This window comes from Petaurus breviceps, unplaced genomic scaffold (genome assembly GCF_028583685.1).
Source record: "Petaurus breviceps papuanus isolate PSGF00001 unplaced genomic scaffold, PetGlider_PUasm1.0 76, whole genome shotgun sequence".
Taxonomy (NCBI): Eukaryota; Metazoa; Chordata; class Mammalia; order Diprotodontia; family Petauridae; genus Petaurus; species Petaurus breviceps.
In genome coordinates, this window is record NW_027186473.1 from 22,993,829 (window position 1) to 23,015,300 (window position 21,472).

Genomic DNA, 21,472 nt, shown 5'->3' on the forward strand with positions numbered 1-21,472 from the left:
ATAGACTATATGTGGTATATTTGTGAAAGGACTTAGATAAGAGTTATGTGAGATGTACAGACATAGGTAAACTGAAATCTATATCCCTAGAAGGAGTACCTACATTGATGAGATTAAAGATCAATTGTCATAGTGAGATATGGGAGAGTCCTTATTTCTAATACTTGACAACAGAGTTCCTTTATAGGAAGATTATGACAAACAGAAAAAGAAAACAGGGTCATCCTTGGAAGCCTAGCAAAATTTAGGATTTTCCCACAGACAGAGCTAACTCCATGATAGAGTCTGGAAATTCATCTATTTGTCATTTAATACTTTGCTAGTCTGACTCCAACCTATACTTTCAAGTTTATTGTACTTTTCTCATTTATATAAAGGAAGTTAGAAAATTCATTTATCTTTTTTTATTTTGATTTGCAAAAGAGAGACAATTATCAGGTATTAGACTTGAAGCTGTTCTTCCATTATCTAGCATTACCATAGCTTCTTTCAAAGATCAGTTCAAGTTTCACCTACTCTGTGAGGCTTTTCTGGTTTCCCTGTAGGTACTGTTTGTTCTCTCCTTTTACATTTCTTTGTATTTACATTGGATAAATATAGCTGTTCATGTGGTTTTCTTCCAAAAGAAAGTATACTTCTTGGGTGCTAGAATTGTTTTGATTTCATATTTGTTTCTCTGCTTCCAAGTACATTGTTTACCATATAGTAGAGCACTTAATAAATACTTGCTGAATGAAAATACACCAGCAATATAATGATTCTTAGTCTGAGTAGCTCAGTCTGTGTTAAAAATGTATAGAAAAATATAACTCATCTCAACTTCTTCAACAGTAAAGGAGCAGGTAAAAACTAAAAAGAAGTGGCATATTCCTAGATAGAAAATATTATTTTTCCTTTTTTTTCCTATCTGCTCAACTTCACAGTGATAACTCCAAGTAGGGATGTGGTTTTGACTTCTTGCCCTAGCATTAACGTGATATGTTTTCCTGCAAACATTCATCTTCTATAATCACTGGCTATCTCTGAGTATGTGATCTACCTGGAACCTGGCATAACTATTTTCTACCCTCAATGAGTCTGTTTGAATTGGGACATCCTCTGAATATTCTTGTTCAGCAGAAAATAGTTCAACCAGTTTCTTCACATTTTTTTTCACAGTTCAAATCTTCTTACAATGAATAAAGAATTAATAGGTTATTGGGAACATGTGTATATGGGAAGTAAAGACCAGTTATTACCAACTTTATTGAACAATGAAAATTTTTCAGCAATTAGATAAATAACACAGGACTGCATTTTTTAACATAAAATATAACATTTTAAAGCACAATTTGTTTGTCAGTTATCTACTGTAAAACTATTATATTAAGTTTCTATAGAAACAAAATGAAGTAATATATATATGCATATATATACATATATATATATATATATATATATATATATATATATATATGGCATATATGTGTGTATGTACAGCTGTGGCATCCCAATATGTGGGGAACAAATCCATGGAGGAAAATATATTTAAGTTCTTGAATTATTGGCATTGCAAATTTATGAGTTTTTTTTCACTATTTATGGTCTTTTTCTATGTTAATAACAGATTGAAGCCAAATAGAACATGCTTGAAAAAAAATACAAACACAATTTATCTCTCAGGTCACTGGTGATAATCTTTCATAATCGCAAAACTGACCTTGTATTTTCAAATGGTAGACATTCTTACTGTTTCATGCCTTGTGATTTTTACTGAGTTACAGTTGCATTCATATTGCATTACTCTAATCAGCATTCTGATTTTATAACAACAGAAGGAGTTACAGCTGGTTTTAATTACTATATAACTGTTGGGTCTATTTCCTACTCTTCTATTAATGTTATCAACATGTAACCACATTCCAATGGGGGAAAAGAGGCTTAGCTGACACTTAAGCTAATGGTATTCTTGCTGAGACTTAGTTTTGTGAGGTCTATAAAATCTGCCTCATTAAGTAGCTATGGGAAGCTAGACATTTTTCTAGTAGAGAACATAGATCCAACTTGTTTTGGTTTAATACCTTCTCAAATACAAACACTGTACTGAGGGAGGCTAGTGATTTTCCTGGAGCATAAGGAAAAGCACTGTATATAAATGAGGCTGACATCTTTAGTTTGTCTGCCAAAAAAAAGCTCTTTAGAGTATATTCAAACTTTTGCATTCAGCTGTAGCTGAATGCAAATTTTATCAAATAGATAAAATGTTGGAAAGTCCACTTTAAAGAAACTATGTTAAGAAATAAATATTTTCGAGGCGGCCAGGTGGCTCAGCGAGTAAGAGCACTGGCTCCAGTGTCGGGATGACCTGGGGATCAAATCTGGGCTCAGATACTTAGCCCCACACCCAGAAACCCAGAAATAACTGGCTGTGTAACCTTGAGCAAGTTACTTAACCCCAATTGCTTTAAAAAAAGAAATAAACATTTTCCCCCAGCAATTCAATTTTGGAATTGAAAATATTTTGTTTTGTGAAAAGTAAAAGTCATCTCAAGGCTAAAAAAAATCACACTTTTAGGATGCAGTAAACTTCTGAACATACCTCATTTGAAAGAAAATGGATATTTTAATAAAATCTTCTAATAATTCCACTCAGTCAGCAACCATCAGTCTTACTGTGTTCAGGGCATTGTACTAGTATGCCAAGAATACAAAGGCTGTAATGAAATACTCCTTGTCTATAAAGAGTTACATTCTATTGCAATCAGATAATATAAATCATTTAATGAAACCAGAAAAAAGCTTAAATTTCCATTTCCTTAGGAATTGGCCCAGAGGAGAAAAAAACATTTCTTTTCAAGCCCCACTTTCAAAATATTCTTTTAACTTTAGTTTCTTACCTGAATTATATGTTTGATAAACCCTCTTTGATAGTAGCTCCAAGCCTGTAAACTTTTTTATTTAGTTTCCTTATTAGCAAGGGGTGCAGGTAAAAGGATAGTGCTTTGTGGTTTTAGTAGCTATACACATCTTATACATAGTAGATTTCCCTTGGTAATAACTCTCATTAGCCAGTTAAAGAATTTTCTCTTCAATTGCCCCTAGAAGTAGGCAGTGCAAGCGCTATTCCCATTTTACAGATGGGCAAATTAAAACTCAAGGAGTTTAGAGCACTTGCCCAAGGAATCATAGTAGAGCTGAGATGTCAACCATGGTCCTTCTGATTCAGAGTCTAGTACTCTTCTTGATGTCTTTGTACCTTAGACATCAAGGTCTATACCTCATTTACAGGTATACAGATATCAGAAAGTAGTAGACCTCTTGAGAGAGTTTGTCTTTCACTGTCAGTACTAATATGAAGTATCTGACTTAAGGAACAAACTAAAGGAGAGAAGCTCATGAGTTCACTCACTAACCTTCCTTAATGGATTCACTCAGCAGCTATTGGAATGGACTTTTTTGGGGGTGGGTGTTAGAATTATATTTAAATTAGACATAATTACCTTTAATGCCTCAATGGAGTGATAAAATACACCAGTGTTGTTATTGTCCTTCCCTTTCTCCTTCCCTCCCCCCTTTTCTGTATTATTTTTTGATTGTAGGCACCTCCTAATAAAGAACTTATATTCAGGTACAGATTGGCAACTTCTCTATAACTTATGGTCTTTAAATATTTTCAGGGATACTGAGAGATTATAAAAAAAGCTTCTCAGGATAACACAGCCTATACATTTGAAAAGTGTAACTTGGTGCTGTTTCAACTCAAAGGCCATCTCTCTATCATGCCATGTTTCTTTGATTGCTAAGTCTTTGAGTATCTCTTCTATTATATACTGGTTAACACAGGAACATCAATTTAGAGCTTAAAATGAAATTTGAAGTCGTCTAGTTCAATATCCTCCTCCCCCACTGCTTTATAAGTGATAAAACTGAAAATCAATATCTTCCATTTTTTAAAGGAGTTCTTACAAAGACTTCTCCCCTCTTTTCACCATTCATCAACTTATATTTCAATTAAGGAGATGTGTAAAATATTCAGAGAGATCATGCTCCACTAAAAACATATCACAAAACAAATTAGGGTATCCTACCAGAGATACATTAATTAGTCATACGTAACAAAGGGATACCATTTCTTCCTCATCAACTTTTCTCCTAGACAATGTAGTTCCTCATGGAAGAGGAAAAAAAAAAGGTTCAATATATTTACTGACTTTAAATAAAAGGTAGAAGAAAAGTAACCGCAAATCAGTTAACTTCACAAGCTGATTTTTAGACTAAGAAATATTCCAGTTAGAGCAAAAAACAAAGGAAATATGATCTCTAATGTTGCCTTGAGTGCTTTGCCTGGAACATTTTTTCAGTTCTTGTTAATTCTACTTCCTATCTAACATGTTAAATTGGTATCTTCCTTTCCACTTTGGAACCATAGCCACAGTTTAATGCCTTTTTGCCTCAGGTATTCTGTTAGTTATTTTGACTTTAAGTGATAATTACCTCATTATCACTTTCTTACAACTCCTTCTTAGCATAAAAGTTTAAAACTTTAATGGCAAAAAAAGCTGACTTTAAGGATTTCCAGGCTTCCCAAATACCCCTAATTCAGTGGTTTTTACATCTATTTTCTCTTTCTCCCCCAGACCTAGCTGCAACTAGCCAAGGATTTTATAGGGAAGTAGAAAGAAAATTGTATTAGGAGTTAGGAAAAACTGAATTTGTATGATAACTCTATTTGGATGACCTTGAACATATCCCTAGACCTTATTTTAGCCTCAGTTTTCTCATATGTACAATGAAAATAATACTTGTATTATATAACTCTCAAGATTGTTTAAAGTGCTTTGCCTTTGTAAATGTAAGTTATTAATATGAAAAGAAAATCACTGAGTTGAAAATGTACTAAAACTACAAATTACCCTCTTTTCATATATGTATATAAATGTTTATGTATATGTGTGTATGTATGTAAGTTTGTACTAGTAATTTTAACTTAAGTAATTTAGAATAGACATCAAACAAATAGTTCATAGTCTTCAACTACCAACCTATATGAATTTATCAAATAATTAACATATGAGAGAAAATCAAGGTTAAAAGAATGTCTCAAACTTATATTTTAAAAAAAGAAATTAATCAACCTCCTATTTTTTTTCTTCTAAATTAGCATGTCTCAAAGTTTGGTTCATGGATCCTGGGTATTTCCTAGGCCCTTTCAGAAAGCTGTGAGGTCAGAATCACTTTCATAGTAATACTAACACATTTTAAGAAATAAATCTCTCTCTCTCTCTCTCTCTCTCTCTCTCTCTCTCTCTCTCTCTCTCTCTCTCTCTCTCTCTCTCTCTCTCTCTCTCTCTCCCCCTCTCTCTCCCTCCCTCCCTCCTTCTCTCTGTCTCTCTGACTCTCTGTCTCTGTCTCTCTGAGCTCACATAAGCAAAAGCTGGTTGTAGGGATAAGGAAGGATGATCCTTATTCATTTTTGAACATAAAAAAAATCCTTAGATCAGAAAAGATTGAGAAGCACTGCTTTAAGCAATCATTATTTTAAATACTTAAAAATAACATGAGAACATATGGAATGTTAATTTTCTTGAATAAGGGGATTCTAAATTGTGATGCTCATTCCACACTAATTCTATATCATACATCAGTTGTTGGTAGCTACCAGAGATGAGTTATTACCACTAGAATGGATTTTTTAAGGCTCTCTAAAACTTGGTCTGAAAACTGTTAAAGTGAAGGAAACATTCTAGGTTACTATTTTGAAATGAGGTTTTGCGTCATTAGGTAATATTGTGTGAATAGTTGATGTCAGACTAAGTGATGAACTTTCCAAAAGAAATGACACATTTATTCTATTATATATGTACCTTAGGCAATTGAGTTATCAAAAGAGCAGTAAGTCAGTGACATAAGAAAAAAGAAGGGGGGGAATTGTCATTTTGCAGAAGACATAGTAAGTGATCAACAAGTATTTGTTGGTTATATATGAGGGAAGAAAGAGAACTTCCAGAGATGACTTATGAAAAGAGACTAAAAATAAGAAGCAAATATGATGTTAGTCCATTTCTGCAAGAATATTATGGTGTTGGTACACTATAAAACAACTCCACAGGACAAAGTAGTTTCTAGGAAAGTCAGATAGATATATGAAATCAATGACATAAAGAACATATCAAGGGAAGTGATGACAATGGCTGCCAATAGCATCCATTTATTAAGAATCACAAATGGTATCTGTCACAGGTTTGTAGCACCCAAATGTCCCCAAAAGTATTCTCTGTTTAAAAGATAATTTGGTCTAAGGGGCAGCCAGGTGACTCAGTGAGTAAGAGCACCAGCCCCAGTGTCGGGATGACCTGGGGCATCGAATCCAGACTCAGATACTCAGCACCACACCCAGAAATAACTGGCTGTGTAACTTTGAGCAAGTTACTTAACCCCAATTGCTTTAAAAAAAAAGATAATTTGGTCTATTGCAGCATAGAATCTGAGGAAATTACCAAAAATATGCTTCTTCTATATTCTGTTGAAATTTTACTGACAGTACCAGTAGTGACATTGACTTCTCAGAAAGGAAAATGAGAGTTTGGTCTATGAACAATTTATTTTCCCTGAACGATTATTTTTTTTTGTTTTTTTTTAATTTTTATTCTTTTTTTTTGCTTTTTGGAGGGCAATTGGGGTTAAATGAAGGATTCTTTCTTTATATGACAAGAAATAAAAATGAAGACAGAGCCTGTGAGTTTTCTTAATGGACATTTTGAAATCATTGATGTAAATAAATATAATTCAAATCATCTTTGGATCTAGTCATACCATTTTCAGATTGAACAAATGATATCTCTGCTGAAAGGTCAGACAGGATTGTCAGAATCAATGTGTCTGATCGTTTTTTATAATTTTATCAATCTTTTCAAAGGTAGGATTTTTCTTGGGAAGATGGGATCAGTTCTGGGAAGACTGCAGCAATGATAACAATACTAATAAAAAAGGAAGAAAAGAAATAAAGACACATTGATGTCTATTAATTTTTATATTTATTATATATAACTTTATTAAAAAGTTGATAAGAAATTTTAGAAAGGCATAGATAAGCAGATAAGTGTTAGAAATAGGTTAAATTTAAGATCACCAAAACAAAACAAAAAAGTGATACATAGTAAAAAAAAAAAGCTGTACATAAGTCTACAGTTCCACACACAATACTTTTTTGTTTTTCTTATATATTATACTATTCACGTTTGTTAGTATTTATTGCCCGTAATAAAGAAAATTAATTAAAAGTAAAAATATCCATGAAATTTTGGAAAATGTTATATAATCAACCGAATTTATAGTGGTCTGTCTCAACTCATAATTAAAATTATGTTCAATGCTCTCTCTCTTAAAATGATTGTTTCTTTCTTGTATTAATAACTAAATATTGAATCAGGACCAAGGCTTTTCTCCTTTACCCCTTCCTTATCCAGAAATCAACCAGTGTGGCACATCTTTCTCAAAGACTGGCCCATCCATGATGGCTAAGATCTATTTAACAAGAGTAAAATAAATTCTAAGTTTAGGTGAATGGGTGTATTCCTGCACATTGTGTTTACTCAGAGAGGTCTAGGAAAATGCAGATTCTCTCATTTGTCAGACAGGTAATATGGAAATAAGTCTCTTTGACCAAAATTTGGGTGCTCAGTGTCATGTCTCAAAACTCTCATTGAAATATAGCCTAACTCTTATTGTAATATTCATTCTGTCATTCATTATTAACCAATCTAGCTTGATTGCTGTCCTCAGGAACATCCACTCTTTAAAGGGCATATAAACTGTGAGCTCACTGCCATGAAGGGTCTTTGGCATTCAAGAGTGGTCCTTTACACCAGAATCCACATTATATTTATGCTGCTTCTGTGTTCTTGCTCCTTCTTGACACACATACATGGTTAACAATATGGTGACCACATAGGATGTGCTCAGTATATAAATAATTGAATTGATATTCTGCCAGATAGACAAATAATGATTGATAAACATCTGAAAAAAATTTATTGGTTTAATTTTTAATTGGAAGACAAGATTAATAACTATAAAATAAAACATAATAATACAAAATCACCTATGTTTAAGTGCTATTTTTTAATTTATAAATTCTGAAGGATATAGTGTCCACTATATAGTAGATATGTTTAACAAATATTGAGCTTAATTAAAAGACCTGTTTTTCATGGAAGTCTTTATGGAGAGGTAAAACTTAAACTATGAGATATAATTAGGATTTTGTGATACAGAGTTGAGAACAAAGGGCATTACAGGAGAGAGGGAAAAGTATGATGGAAGTCATGGAAACAGGAATGAACTTATTATCTCCATTAGACAGATTACTGGATATAAAACTAAGCACTAGCAGCTTTCCAGAGTGCTGCTGCTATAAACAGATTTCAAGGTTCTGGTTACATAGCATAGTGAGCTCTATATTTATTCAATAACAAATCAGAGTAAAACATTCATAGAAAATCAAAATACTGCATTCACAATGTTACAACTTATTACAGAAAAACAATATATAGCATTCACCATCTTACAACACAACAACTTATCACTAAAATGGCTTCATAGTTTTCACCAAATTGGTCACAAAGTTTTACAAAATATAATCATTTATTCAATCAATCACTTAGTAACTCATACATTAAATCATAAAGTACAAGAGGTCAAAGTCCTCCACCCATGGAGCACACTAAGTTACCAATCAGTCACTATTCAGTCATCAGTCACCATTCAATCATCAGTCACTACTCAGTAGTGGAAAATACACAGGCCATCCATCCCTTGGTCAAAAGTAAATCCCAGTTTCATCATTACTCAGTACCCACAGAGAGGTCTTTTCATCTTGACTCAGAGTAGGCTTTCAGCTTCCATGGCTCATCTTCCATGGTCCCAGCTCCCACCCAAATCTAACCAATTGCCAACTGAGTTCAAAAGTAGACAGTTCCCAGCTCCTTGTCCAGCTCTCCATGCAGTTCCTGCTCTACTTTGGAGCTCATAGTGTCCAGACCATCTCAAATCCTTCACAGTCTCTGTTCCTGGGAAGATAAGGCTTAACAAAGCCAGAAGAACATTCATACACATTAACAAAGCCACAACAACATTTGTACAGAATACAGCTGACCCTTGGAGGTCTTCAGCAGCTCCATTCTCAAAAATCAACATCACTCTTTTCCAGTTCACAAAATAAAAGTCACTTTCTCCATCGAAGTTCCAGTCCAGCAGCAGCAGCCAAACTTTCAGTTGCTCATCCCAAGAAGTTCTGACTTTCCCAACTGGGGTTTTTCCTTATATACAGTATTGCTCCTCCCTCTTCAGCCCCTTCCTGTTATGTTAGCAACAGGGGTTCATAAAAATTCAAAAGAAAATAAAAAGAAGATGGAAGAAAATGTAAAATACTTCATGGCAAACACAACTGACCTGGATAATAGATATGGGAGAGACATTGTCAGAATCTTTGGACTACCTGAAAGCTAAAATCAAAAGGAGGACAGAGATAGCATCTTTCAAGAAATTATCAATGAAAACTACCCTGATATTCTGAAATCAGAGGACAAAATAGGCATTGAAAGAATCCACTGATCACCCAAAATAAAAGTGATCCCGAAATAATAACAATAAGGAACATTATAGCTATACTACAAACTATCATTTGAAGGAAAAATATACTGCAAGTGACCAGAAGGAAACAATTCAAATATTGGGTAGTCACAAGCAGGATTACACAGAACTTAGCAGCTACAAAATTAAAGTATCTGAGATTGTGGAACATGACATGCTGGAAGACATAAGTGTAGGGGCAGTCAGGTAGCACAGTGAGTAAGAGCACCGGCTCCAGTGTTGGGATGACCTGGAGATCGAATCCCAGGCTCAGACACTTAGCACCCACCCAGAAACACCTGGCCGTGTAACCTTGAGCAAGTTACTTAACCCCGATTGCTTTAAAAAAAAAAAGAAATTAAGTGTAATACTTCAAGAGGAAAAAAATTGATATTCAATGAAATAGAAGGATTTCAAGCTTTCATAAGGAGAAGACTATAACTAAATAACAACAAAAAGATCCTCAATATCAAGATGCAAGAGGAACCTAAAAAGTTATAAAAAATAGGAAAACAAAACACAAGGGATTGAATGGAACTGTTTACATCCCTACATGGGAAGACGATACTTGTAATTCTAATACACTAATAGTATACTAGTGTATAGTATGTTAGTACAGTAGTATATTATGCTAATATTATAACTAGAAAGAATATAGCGAGAGAGAGGATGTGGGTATATGGTAAATTTGAGGGAATGATATAAAAAATTAAGGGATAGGAATGAGGAGCTCCCTGGGTGCAGAAGGAAGGTAGAGGTAGAACTGGGTGAATTCTTTCACATGAAGAGGCATGAAAAAAAACTTTTACAGTGAAGGGAAAGATGAGAGGGTGGGCAATGAGCATCACTTGGACCTTGCTCTCATCATTATTGGCACAAAAGTAATAATATACATAATCAGTTGAACATATAAATTCATTTACCCAAAAAAGAAATAGAAGGGCAGGAGATTAAGTAAAGGGTGGGGAGGACTGACAGAAGAGAAGGCAGAATGGTGGAGGTGGTTGACAGAAGCAAAACACTCTTGAGGAAAGAAAGGATGAAAGGAAAGAACAAACAAGAAGAAAAATAGGTTAGAGGGAAATTAACAGTTTATAGTCACATTTATGAATGTAAATAGGGTGAACTCTCTAATAAAACACAGTGGATAGCAGAGTAGATCAAAAACCAGAATCCTACAATATGTTGTTTACAAGAAAAACACTTGAAGCAGAGGAATGCAGAGTAAAGGTTAAAGGACTGGAACAGAATCCATTATGCTTCAACTGAAGTAAATAAAAAAAATCAGGGTAGAAATTCTGATTTTAGACAAAGCAAAAATAGAGCTAATTAAAAGAGATAAGGAAGGAAACTACAACTTGATAGATGTTACCATAGAAAAAAGAAGTAATATCAATACCAAACATATATGCCCCCAAGTGGTATAGTAGCCAAATTCTTAAAGTAGTTATGCAGCCCCAGAGTCAGGAGGACCTGAGTTTGGTTCCAGCCTCATATACTTAACACCCATACAAAAAAACTAGCCATGTAACCCTGGGCAAGTTACTTAACCCCAATTGCCCTTGAAAACGCAAAAAAAAAAAAAAAAAGAAGTTAAAGGAGTTACAGGTTTATGACCAAACAAAAGATAAAGAGTTACAAAAAGTAAAATAAGTGATTTTAATTATGTTAATTTAAATGCTTTTGCACAAATAAAACCAATGCAACCAAGATTAGATGTAAAGGAGAAAGCTGGGGAAACAATCTTTACAGCAGGTATCTCTGATAAAGGCCTCATTTCTCAAATATATAGAGACCTAAGTCAAATTTACAAGAATAAAAATCATTCCACCAATTCACAAATGGTCAAAGGATATGAACAAATAGTTTTCTGATGTAGAAAACAAAGCTATCTATAGGAATATGAAGAAGGGTTAGAAATCACTTTTGGTTAGAGAAATGCAAATTAAAATAATTCTGAGGTACCAATTCATATCTATTAGATTCGCTAATGTGACAAAAAAGGAAAGTGATAAATGTCAGAGAGGATGTGGGAAAATTGGTACACTAATGCACTGTTGTTGGAATTGTGAACTGACCCAATCATTCTGGAGCACAATTTGGAACTATGCCCCAATTAAACGGTGTCTACACTTTGATTCAGCAATGCCAGTACTAGGTCAGTATCACTAAGACATCATAAAAAATGGAAAAGGACCTAGGTGTGTAAAAATATTTATAGCAGCCCTCTCTGTGGTGGCAAAATATTGATAATTGAGGGGATACACATCAGTTGGGGAATGACTGAACAAGCTGTAGTATATGATTGTAATGGAATTCTTTTTTGCAATAAATGTTAAACAGGCAGATTTCAGGAAAAAAAAAACCTGGAAAATCTTGTGTGAAGCAATGTAAAGTGAAATGAGCAGAACCAGGAAAACATTATACATGGTATCAGTAACATTGTGTGATAAATAACTTAGACTTTCTCAGCAACATAATGATCCCATACAAATTCAAAGCACTCACAAAGAAAAACACTATGCATATCCAGATACAGAGCTGAATGACATTTGTGCTGATTGAAGCATACTTTTTCACTTACTTTACTTTATTTCACACTTTTTGTGTGTTTTTTTCTCTTGATCTATCTTCACTTTACAACTAATAGGAAAATTTTTTACATAATAGCACACGTACAACCTATATCCAATTGCCTACCATTTTAAGAAGAGGTGAAGAGAAGGAGGGAAATAGAAAAATTTGTAACTCAAAGTCTTGTATAAATAAATGCTAAAAATTGTCTTGATATACAATTGGGAAAAATAAATATTATTAAAATATAAAATGTCTTCCTTTAACATGGATTTGAGAAGATCATGAACTTAAAGCTAGAAACTATCTCAAAAGTCCTCTCAATCAACCCCCTACATTGTATGGATATGAAAACTGAAGTCAACACCAACCAAGTTACTTAACCAAAGACACTGTCAGTTACTAGCAGAAACCTCTTATAAAAACAAAACAAAACAAAACACCAACACCACTATGGACACACAATCTTTTTTTCTTTTTTTGACTTGATTAAGAGAAAAAAGTGAGTAATTTGTCCCTTGGTCCCAACACTTCATTTTACACAGGAGAAAACTATGAAATTTAAGTGAGATTTAAAATGGATCCTCTTACATCAAACCCAATGCTCCTATTGCTACACCATGTTGCCAAACTGGGGGTGGGGAGGAAAGACTGAGTTTTAGGGTATGACTGTAACAATAGGGTAAGCAAGAATGACTATGTCTTGTCATGATTCCTACCTATCCAATACCACAAATGAATACCTGCTCACTGTTATCCAACTTTCCTGTCATATTTCTGCCAATCTTTAAGGTCCTGTGAGATCCAAAATATTTCTTTTTAGTAACAAAATTCATTTGGAAGAATAAATGGTCCAGAATATCAAGGGAATTAATGAAAAGAAATGCTAGGGAAGGTGGACTAGCTTTACCAGATTTCAATCTGTATTATAAAGCAGCAGTCATCAAAACTACTTGGTACTGGCTGAGGAATAGAGGAGTGTATCAATGGAATAGATTACGCACACGAGATTCAGAAGTCAATGACTATAGTAATCTCCTGTTTGATAAACCTCCAGACCCTGGTTTTTGGGATAAAAACTCACTATTTGACAAAAACTGCTGGGAAAACTTGTATATAGTATGGCAGAAACTGGGCATAGACCATTATCTAACACCATATACCAAAATCAAGTCTAAATGGGTTCATGATCTAGGTATAAAGGTTGATACTGTAAGCAGTCTCCTAATTACCTATCAGACTTGTGGAGAGGGAAAGACTTTATGACTAAACAAGAATTAGAGAACATTATAAAATGTAAAATGGATAATTTTGACTACATGAAATTGAAAAGTTTCTATACAAACAAAGCCAATGTAACCAAGATTAAGAGGGAGGTGGGAAATTGGGAAAGAATCTTTACAACCTATGTCTCTGACAAAGGACTCGTTTCTAAAATATACAGAGAATTGAGTCAAATTTCTAAGAATACAAGTCATTCCCCAATTGATAAATGGTCAAAGGATATGAACAGGCAGTTTTCAGAGAAAGAAATTAAAGCTATCTATAAGCACATGATGAAATGCTCTAATTCACTATTTATTAGAGAAATGCAAATCAAAACAACTCTGAGGTACCACATCTCACCAGTCAGATTGGCTAAGATGACAAAACCGGAAAATGACAAATGCTGGAGAGGATATGGGCAAACTGGAACACTAATGCATTGTTGGTGGAGTTGTGAACTGATTCAGCCTTTATGGAGAGCAATCTGGAATTATGCCCAAAGGGCTATAAATATTTTCATACCTGTTGATCCAGCAATACCACTCCTAGGGTTATATCCCAAAGAGATCATAGAAATGGGAGAAAGACCCATATGTACAGAAATGTTTATAGCAGCTCTTTTTGTGGTAGCAAAGAATTGGAAATTAAGGGGGTGCCCATCAATGGGGAATGGCTGAACAAGTTGTGGTATATGCATGTTATGGAATACTATTGTGCTATAAGAAACGAGGAGCAGGCAGTCTTCATATTTACCTGGAGAGGCTTTAAAGAACTGATGCTGAGTGAGAAGAGTAGAACCAGGAGAAATTTGTACACAATTACAGACACAACGTATGTGTGATGTCCAACTTTGATAGACTGGACTCTTCTCAGCAATGCAGTGATATAAGTCAATCCCAGAAGACGCATGATGGAGAGAAAAATGTGCATCCAGAGAAAGAACTAGAAAGAACTAAGTTTATATGCAGGTGGAAGCAAAATACCTGACCTTTTTCATTCTCTTATTTGGTTTTATGTCCTCTTTACCATTTTTCATTCCAGCTGGTACAATCTGTCCTTATAACCTGACCAATGTATAATGTGAAAGTATTTACAGATCCTATACTTGACTATAAGCCGCCATGGTGGGGGAGGGGAGGAAGGGGGACAAAATGTGAAATTGAAGGAATTGTGAAATTGAATCCTGTAAACTAAAAGGAAACAAACAAATTAATTTAAAAAATTTAAAAAAAATTCTTTTTTTTCCTCTGTTCCCTATCATTTCAGCATAGCTGCAGACTTCTGGAACAAATAGGAAATTAAGAAAGACCACCTTTTAACCAGATAAGTCTTCTTTGTGGAAGAATTGAACCTTCTGTTGGGACAATTTATGCACTTTAAAGGTCAGGTCTTAGATGTGTTTGGGTGGAACCATTTGAAAGAGTGCAGAAGCCATGATGTTAGGAACATGTCAATGAACCAGTTGCCCATTTATGCTATGCATATCTAGCTAGGTATGACATAGGTTTTTTTTTCTCAAAATCAACAAATTAAAAAAAATGCATTCTGTTTCCTCTAAAACCAACTCCTCCTCCAAATTTACTTATGTATGTTGAAGCAACCACAGTTCTTCTGAGCACCCACGTTCACAAACTCAATCATTCTTGACTATTCTCTCTCCCTCATCCCTTCTATATCTAATCAGTTGCCAACTCCTATCAATTATTCCTCCACAATACATCTCACACCTGTCACTTTTTCTCTAGTCACATGACCACCACTTCAATGTATTTCAGAACACCATCAACTGTGGACTGGATTATTGTGATAGTTCTAATTGATTTCTATGTCATCAGTTTTTCCCTTCTTTAATTCTTCAAATAGGGCAATTCTGACCAAGTATTCTATTGATCAAGAAATGTTGGTGCAAATGAATTGTCTCTAATATTTAAAAGGAATTCCCCTGATAGATATTTAAAGTACTTTCCAGCTAAGCTCCTTCATTTTTGTTGTTGTTGTTGTTGTTGTTGATTTGTTTGTTTTTAGATGAATCACAAATTATTACTCTCCCCATGCTGTATTTCATATTCAATATGTACTGGCACACTTGGTCTACTACTATATATTATTCCATCTCTTGCCTCCCAGTCATTGCATATCCTGTTCACAGAATGCATTCCCCCTTAACCTCTACCTCATTCAAAACATAGCTCAGGTGTCCCCTCCTACAGGAGGCATCTCCTGAATTCTACAAATGTTCAGTATTAGAATTTCTGTAGCTGTTTCCCCATCTTCTCCCCAAAAAGAATAAAATTACTCATTATATATTTTGTACATACTTATCTGTTTCCCACTAATGAAATCCCATGTAATGAAGGCTTATTTGAAGGATTGACTATTTCATTTTTGCTTGAGAAAATTTCTCACTTTTCTGAACTTATCATTAATTTGTTTAAACATGATTCTTTTGTTTTTAATATATGATTGTTTTTTTTGAAGTTTTCATGTTGATTTTAATGTAGCTTTCTTATATTTTCAAATTTAAGTCTTTCCATATGTGTATCAAATCCATTTCCTTCCTGCTCTAATCAATTCTGAAACTTATTTCTGGTTTATCCTAATAATTGTTAGTGTTCATATAGTACTTTAATATTGTCAAAATGTTTTAAATATGTAATCTCAATTGATCCTCACAATAACTTTGAGAATTAGGTGCTATTTTTAATCTGTATTTTACAGATGAGGAAACCAAAGCTGAGAGGAGCTAAGTGACTTTTCTAGTGCTACAAAACTAATAAATATCTGAGGCAGGATTCAAGTTAGTGTTCCTGATCTCAAGTCCAACATACTATAAACTAAGGAACCAATTTTTAAAAATGTGTTATATATACATAGAACAAAAAATCCTATTAAAACCAGTATTACTAATTCAGATTTTTAAAAAATCCCAAAATTAAAACCATATAAGTGCTTCTGCTGTCTTCAATTACCAAGTCCGGCAGATGACCTATACATCAATGAAGCTTAGGAATAATTTTTGACAAACATATTCTTAGTATCAGGCCTTTTATTTCTCAAGCCTTTATGCAGCTGAAACATCTTCATTGTTTGAAGAAGATGTGTAATCTTGAGGCAACAGCAATAACTGCCTTGTGTATACAGCACTGGCTAGAGTTTCCAGTGAGAGAGAAAAAAAGGAAAAAATTGAGCAGAGATAGAAAAGGAAGGTGGGAGAAGGTGGGGAATTGCAAGTGCATACACCTACCTTTCTATAACTTAACCCCCCTCAGTGATTTCCATCAACAGGACTTGAATATACCACATATGGTCCAAGTAAGACCAAAATAATCCCTACTTTAAGTCCTTTTTTGGAAGTAATAATTTTGAAACAAAGGATATATATATAATTGTTTTTCATTTATTTAATATTTTTTATATTACATTATAGACATTTACAGATTACTCTAATTTCTATTATTTCAGTATAGTAGTGGCTTTCATGATGAGAGGTCTCTATTAACAGAGTAAAAGTGTGAATTAAAATGAGTAACAATGATCTTATCTGAATGTACCTGAAACATTTCAAATTTTTAGCTCTAATTCTTTGAACTTCCAAGTTGTTTGTTTTGTCAGTGTTGGTGTTATTTTATTTTCTCCTGCTTCTGTTCATTTCTTTATTGGATTATAAAAATTCTTAAAACTATTAATTTACTTATAATATTAATGTTATAGTATAAATTGTTTTTATTTTGCATACTTTACTCTGCATCTATTCACATATAAAGCTTTCCATATCTTTTAAAATGATCCATTTCCAGGCAACTACGTGTCGCAGTGGATAGAGTACTGGCCCTGGAGACAGGAGGACCTGAGTTCAAATCAGGCCTCAGACACTTAACACTTACTAGCTGTGTGACCTTGGGCAAGTCACTTAACCCCAAGTTACTTAACTTGCCTTCCCCTCTACAAAAAGAAAAAAAAAAAGAAATCATCTATTTCTTACAGCATAATAGTTCTCCATCACCTTCATATACAACATTTTCAGCCATTCTTCAATTTATGGCCAGCCTTTAGTTATTTTCTCACTTCCGCATACCCTGTTCCCCCCCAAAATGAACTATAAATGTTTTTGTACAGATTCCTCTTTTATGCCATCTTTTTTGGTACTAATCAAATATGTCCATTCGACCTCCTTAATCAGGAACTTTCATTAGAGACACTCAAGGATATTTCAACCTCTTTCCTTGTGAGGGCAAACAGAAACATTGTCATTGTAGCTTGGGGAAATATATAGAAACTAATGTATAATTAGGTAAGTATTGCTAGGAAAACTAGTATAGGACTCAGAAGATCACCATCTTCCTGATTCACCTCCCAAATGAAACTGACCATTGTATAATCATAATTACATAATGTGAATCCATGGATCTAGAAGTAACAATGGGGCTAGCTGTAAGCATTATGACTATGCAAAGCAGTTAACCTCCAAACTGCGGGGTTGCATTATACCATCATTATTGGTACATGCTGCTGCTGGGTCATTGAGATATATAAGAAGAACAAAGTAGTGCCTGCTGTTGGAAGCAGATGATACAAACAGTTGTGGGGTTGACTTGGTTGTCTTCAGAGAGAAATTCAGAATGAGGTAACCCTTCAGATATCAAGAAGGTCATACTTTCTTTTATTGTTGTTGGTCCATGGAATATTTCTCTGACTTGGGTTTCTCTCCCAGATTAGTGATAAAAAAAATTTGTTGTGTTTACATTTTTCCTGCCCCTTAGATATCTTACATACTTTACTCTTCTTCATTAAATGTATATATTTGTGTCAGGATAGGCTGTCATGTGACCACAGTGGCAATATGAACCCTTCTGTGATCTTTTCTCTAACAAGATGAAAAAGTATTCCTTCAACCTTCAGATGTGCTTCAGAGCCTCTGCCTGAGTAAGAGATGGAAAAAGAAATGGCATCATAAAAGTAAACTTGTCCTTACAAGGAGAGAACAGTGCTATAATTGGAGTCATGATCAAAGTTAAATACACTTAGCAGCTTCCCAGACCCCTAAATAATTGTGAAAAAAATTTTTTTTCTAGAAATCAATTCAATATGCCTGTTCAAAGAAGTAAGTAAGTCATAGAAAACATCTTGGATGAGAAATTCCGAAGATGATTTTTAAGAAGTGTTTTGCAGGGGGCAGCCAGGTAGCACAGCAAGTAAGAGCACCGGCTCCAGTGTCAGGATGACCTGCGGATCAAATCTGGGCTCAGATACTTAGCATCACACCCAGAAATAACTGGCTGTGTAACCTTGAGCAAGTTACTTAACCCCGATTGCTTAAAAAAAGTGTTTTGCAAACCTTAAAGCTGTAAAAATAAAGGTTTTTTGCAGTTGTTATTTTTAGATTTTGTGCCTGGTACTGAAAAATAAAATCTGTCCACTGCTTTGATCATTCTACCTAGCCATTCTGTTCTTTAGTATGCTTGCTTATAGACTCACTATATCCTGCCATATTGAGATTTAGTTTTTGTTTTACTTTATTTGAGGGGAGTTATAAATAAATGTATTAAGTTATTATTCTTTATAATAGAATCAGAATCAGAATTGGACCATGAAAGTGGAATTATATCCTAATGAACCTACACTACCATTTAAAAAGTCTTTCATTTCATGCAATAAAGAATTACTGAAAACCATCCAGATTCAGACAAAATATAAAGGGAAAATAAACAATATAAAATAGCAAGGGTCAATTTACATCTATGGAGCACCATATAAATTGGTATATTCTTTAGGGATTCATTCCTCTCAGGTGGTGACCCTCAATTGAGTAAGACCGAGCAGTCATTGAGTGAAATTTTTCTCTTTTTTTTGTTTGTTTTTGTTGATTTTTGTTGCTATGATTAGCAAAATTTAGACCAATTCTGTAATCATTGGGGGGGCAGGAAGGGCTACAAACTTGTGATTTTATCTTTATACAGAGTTTCTGGCACGTGTACTCTCTTTACTGATGTAACTTTGAAGTAGTTTATGATTTTAGATTCTAGTTTTTCAAAGGCAGGTCTTCCTGACTATGGCTGGCCATGTATCCAGTTACATAAGGTGATTGCATTACTTTCAACAATTAAATAAAATCAGCATTTATTGTGTGTGTTTTTTTTTTATTGAGTTTCGGAATCAATCTTTATATTATTTAGGCTCACCTTTTGTGAGTCCAAAAAAACCCCTTTACTGCAGAATTAATGGTTGGCAACAAGTGACAGTGCTTGGGATGGTTCTAAATCTACACCTACCTACATAATGACGTAATTTTTAAGGAATAAAAATAATTTTGTACTCAAGCTGTTTCTATTCTCTTATGTCATCTTTTACTAGATTTATACGATGAATAATCTAGCGCTACTTGGGTCAGGCAGCCAGATAATATCTATTTCCATGTTTCCATTACTACTTGTAACTTCATAAGACAAACTTATCTATCTAAAAGGGGTAGGAAAAACTAAAGGCCTATTTGAACAGGTAGCAATTTACTTTCAATTGTATTTATTATAAAACACTTCTTGAAAAATAGACTATATACATAATGAATCCTAAGTTAAAACTTTGACCCAATCTATTTCTAAATGTAACCTGTTTACCCATTCACTCCGTTTCTTTTTTTTTTTTTTCAACTTGCAATTTTTATTGGACCTGGACTACAGTGGGGATGGGTCCTAACACACAACTATTATGCACATAGCTCTTGGAAAACGATGCTTCTTATGCTTTGGGAAAGCCACCTCCAGGGGGCACTCTCCTACTCCAGGAAACTGGCGGAGGCGGAGGCTTCGGTTTCAGTTTCATCCTCATCCGAGGCTGAGGCAGAGACAGCACTGGCGGCAGAGGGGTAGGAAGAGGAGCAGCCGCCTCCTCCGGGAGAGATTCATTGTATTGGACCGCCCAGCTCCGAGGGTCCCTTCTTTGGATCTTAGCCACGAAGCGAAGGACCTGCATCTTGCTGGTCTCTAAGAAAGCTCTGGGTCCCCAGAAGAACTCGTATTCCTCAGGGTCAGTGTCAGGAATCCGGTTGTACTCCAAATACCTCTGGCGGACAGATTCATCAAGTGACCAGCTTCTTCACATCTCTTAAGTGGCATCTTCCTGAGCATGTCCCAAACCACAGTCTCCTTGGCAGAGTTCCCCTTCATGAAAATTAGGCTCTGGATGACCATTAGAAGCCCAATTTTTGCTGTATCATGTTTTGGTCTCATGCAGTCATCTTCCAGGGCCTCCAATTTTTTAAGGAGCACATAAGCAGGAGCCTTGTCACGAATCTCCTTCATACTCTATTCCAAACACCTGTCCAACATCTGACCAGCTCGGCTGATGATCTCTGTGGTCATTTCCTTGTACTCTTTAATTACAGTATTCACAATGTCATTTCGTTTGATGGGCACTTTCGTCTGATCCTTCACTAGCAGGTACTGGACTACCTCACAGACCTTCTTTTCAATCCAGGACTGCGTCTTTTGCTGCAGGCTCCCCAGACCTGCCCCAGCAATCATCCTCTTCCTCCTCAGGGCAGGTTGGCCTGCTGGTCTTATCTCTTTCTTCGTCACTGTTAACTTCTCTACCTCTAGAGGAGCCTGCAGTGTCTTTCTGCGAGGGCCTCTCTTCTTTCTTGGTGATTTTTTTCCCCCACAGCTGCATCATGATCCTGAAAACCACTGGGCCAGGCACCCCGAAGGCCGAGGTGGAAGGGCCCTCACCCAGGCCGCCGCTATCGCCCCCGCTGGCTGGGAGAGCAGCAAGTAGCGCAGTGGCTTACCACGGAGGGTGGGGAGGGTCTCACGACCCCAGTCTGTTTCTTTAAGAACAAGAAGTGCACAACACTGATTTGTTGTGGGATCTCCTTGGACATGACCTAGATATAAACATTTTATTAAAAAAAGATTAGCTTGAAACAGCAACACTGTGCAATGATTACCTATGATAGACTTAGCTCTTCTCAGCAATACAATGTTCCAAGACGGTTCCAAAAGACTGGTGATGGAAAATTCTGGCCACA

The 21,472-nt window shown here is 35.0% G+C and overlaps 1 pseudogene; it reads right to left on the minus strand.

Moving 5' to 3' along the window:
- Positions 1–20,221: 20,221 nt before the first annotated feature.
- On the minus strand, positions 20,222–20,969 carry LOC138174913 (non-structural maintenance of chromosomes element 3 homolog; annotated as a pseudogene).
- Positions 20,970–21,472: the final 503 nt, after the last annotated feature.